We start from the raw sequence: 3,718 nt of genomic DNA on the forward strand, positions 1-3,718 counted from the left end.
TCTCTCTCTCTCTCTCTCACTCACTCATACACACACACATGCACGCACACACACACACACACACACACTTACAACACACTTACACTTCTAAGGTAGACTTGTCCTAAATAAATATTTTCTGTTCTGGTACCATAGACCTTTTTCTGTGAACCGCTCTAAGAAGCCAGCATCATGAATACTAATACTATCTTGAGAACCATCATAAGAACCCCAAGTCTACCCCCAGACAGTGAGATTTATCAGTATACAGGACTTGTTGATAGAGATACGTCACTGCTGACATCAGACATAGGGTTAAAGTTGAAGGATTATCATCGCAACTGGGATGCTACCTCCTCAAACCCTGAGCCTACTCTCTTCCCTTGTGGATGCGGTGGGACCTAGAGCATCCTGGGCAAAGCTGGCTGGCATAGGCAGTGGTAGTTAATGCTTTCCAGCTCGCATTCCTTTGCAAGGAGGGTAAAGCCTCTGATGTGAACACTCCTGCCCCATCCAGACGGGTCTGACCCAAAACTAAAGGGCTCACCTAAGGCTGAAGGTCCTGGGGACTCACACAGTGTTTTGGTAAACTCTGAAGGAAGCCCGCCCTTCCGAATCTACGACCAGCCGTCACCTTTTTAAAGAGTTTTGTCCCCAGATCTGCTAACTGTGCCTTTCGCTGTCTTCTCCAAGCCTCCAATGAAAGGGGAGCTTTACTGAGAAGCCTGAAAGCTAAGCTGCTATCAGCGAGGCTGCTGTGCCAGGGTTAGCGAGTCCAGTGGTCTTCTCAAATTCACACACAGCCATGATGACTACCCACGAGAACTCTGAAACTGGCTATGAACAGAGACAATGCCTTTGTAGACCATATCTTGTCACACTGTCAAAGAGTTGGATACCTGTCTCTGGCTTATGTGATTGATATCTCCCAGTCTAAATGCAAAAACTCAAGGAAGACCACATCGGTCACAAGGCTAACTGCAGTGTCCAAGACTTAATCTGAAAACTAACTTCTCCTACTATTTAAGTGATTTAGAGCCTTCAGCGTTGGCTCCCCTCACCCAGTTCCCAGCCCCAAAAGATGCCATCCCCTGTCTCATCCCGGCTGCCTCTATTAATATGCCTGAGTCACTTCCCTTCTCCTGTTTCTCAGTGTGACCACGCTATGTGCCAAGCCTGAGAGCTTAACTAGATTAATCCCACTTCCTTTCTACTCCCACCTCCTTCCTGGCTTTATTCTCCTGCTGGGCCTGCTTTAAGAAAAGATCTTCTATTTAAAAAGTATAATCTCTTGTGGAAATTAACATCAACACACTCTTATATCCTATGTCTCCCTATGTTCTATATACTCTTTAAATACATGCTATTTCCAAATGTAGGGGGGGGGGAACTAACCATGTAGGACAACATATGCAAATAACGGGCTCATTAGTGGGGGTTTTGTTTGATTTTGTTTTGTTGTGTATTCCTATGTACATGGTTTTGTGCTTTACAGGTTTTAAACAGTGACTGTGACTTGATTTTATAACAAAGGCTGAAATACTCATGAAGGCACACACATACAAGAACAAATGAAAATTAATGCACAAATATGTAGGTTACCTGACAGTCAATACTGAAGATAAACTCTAGACTTAAAGTCAGCTGTCCTCCCCCTTCGATGAAGCTCCCTATAACCTAACCTTCCCTCACTCCCTCTTAGTCTGAAGAACAGTCACATTTCTTTCCTAAAAGAACATAAGTTCTTTGAAGCACATAAAGACAATAAAGATATAAAAAGTAGGGATGACTACAGATACTTCATTTTGAAAGAATTTAGAAATCCTCATAGCACAGGCAAAGAATTTGGTCTTCAGATATAAGCTTGGAGCCAGGTGTGGTGGTCCCAACACTCGAGGCAGAGTCAGGCTGACCGCTCTAAATTCAAGGTCAACCAAAGCTACAAATCTTGTCTCAAACAAATAAAGCAATAACAACAAAAAATACATAAAGAAAAATCAAAGAAAATTACACCCCCCCCCCCATATCTTCATGCAGTTTTAAAAGACTGAGAGTAATGGAAACAGTTGGTTGGCCCCATGCAGTTTACAAAGAATAGCAGTTCCTAAGAGGAAGGGAAACTTTTCTTGACAATCACAAACTTTTCCACAGACTTAAAAAAGCAAAATCCCTACAAAGGTTTCCCGTGACGGGCCCCTCCCGTGTAGGCATGTGGTGGGAAAAGTGCCCACAACAAATAACGAAGGAGTGGCCACTCTCCTTCCTTGGAAGGACAGACCTGCACTGGGCTTCAAACCCCAGCAGGACTGGCCAGTCACCAATGAGCAGGAGCAGATCCAGGGACCTGGGGTTTGCCAGCAGACAGAAAAGGCTAGCGTGCCTCTGGAAAGATTCTGGACTGGAAAGGATGGCTACTGGGAAACCGATGTGTCAAATTCTCTTCCCCTGTGGATTAATACAAAGCCGTTCTAATTATGAGATAAAGTCTGTGGGTAAAGATTAACTGCAATAAAGAGAGGAAGCACTCATGCCCTCAGGTAACCCCTTCCTTCCAAGCCTGGCCCTGCCCGTGAGCCTGGGACTGTCTGGTTTTCTCCTCTCCTACTGCTTTGTCCGAAATATTACTTTTCCTCCAGATGAGAAAGGCCATGTGTGCCCTCAGTCTTACTGGCTTTCCTTTCCTTTTCTCCTTCTCCTCTCCTCTCCCACTTAGATTCGTTCTATCCCAAGTCCATATGAAATCTAAGTCACCCCTGGAAATAGATCTACACACACACACACACACACACACACACACACACATTCAGGCCTCTCTAGAGCCACTACTACCCCTGTAACCGACTACAGACTCTTTACAAGCCTAAAAGATCACACTCTTGAAATCATAACATACCTGGAAACCTGACCTTTAATACTAGCATGGGCCCTGTATCACCTCACTGAATAACCCACCCCAAACTTGGCATCCATAGTCAAAGAGATACGAAACACGCAACAAAGCCCCTATAGTAAATATGCTAAGCAAAAAAATGCATGCAAGGAAAGCCGGTCTGTTCCAAGCATCCTAGACTATCAACATCACTTACAGGTTTCATGATTCATGACCAGGATTCCCAAGTTCACTTATTAGTGTCAGGCATCTCCTGCTTCAAGTTCAAGGCTAACAAAGTTGACCCAACAACCAAAGTCTATACACCTACTATGCATGGTGCACAGTGCGCTGGGCAGGAATTAAAAATGAGAAGCATTTTATACATATACATATACATATGCATATAGAACCAACCACTAAAAGCCAAGATAAAACCCTCTCTGTAAAAACAGAATCTGCAGCTTCTCAGTGCCCAGCAAATAAATGGTCTGGTGGTTTTGGAAGGATTTACTTGCCAATCCTTGACCTAGTATACCTCAGCTTATGGAAGAAAGCCACATGACAAAGAATTTTTGAGGTAGAGGAATAATGTATAATACGTTTTATATGCGTTTTATCTTTCAATCCCCATGATATTATAAATCCAATTTAGATATACATAAACTTGATTCACTGGTCCAGATTAACACTCTCTTAATACTATAACAAATGTGTATGTTAACAGCCTGGAGGTGTCATCTCAGCTCTTCTTTTTGTTTTTCCTTTTTTTTTTTTTTTTTTGGTTTTGCGAGACAGGGTTTCTCTGTGTAGCCCTGGCTGTCCTGGAACTCACTTTGTAGACCAGGCTGGTCTTGAACTCAGAAATCC

At 43.3% G+C, this 3,718-nt stretch overlaps 1 protein-coding gene across 2 annotated transcripts in view; it reads right to left on the reverse strand.

Moving 5' to 3' along the window:
• Wwtr1 (WW domain containing transcription regulator 1) overlaps positions 1–3,718 on the reverse strand; it is a 114,659-nt gene that overhangs the window by 42,190 nt on the left and 68,751 nt on the right. The window lies entirely within an intron of this gene.

The sequence above is a fragment of the Mus pahari genome, chromosome 4, assembly GCF_900095145.1.
Source record: "Mus pahari chromosome 4, PAHARI_EIJ_v1.1, whole genome shotgun sequence".
Taxonomy (NCBI): domain Eukaryota; kingdom Metazoa; phylum Chordata; class Mammalia; order Rodentia; family Muridae; genus Mus; species Mus pahari.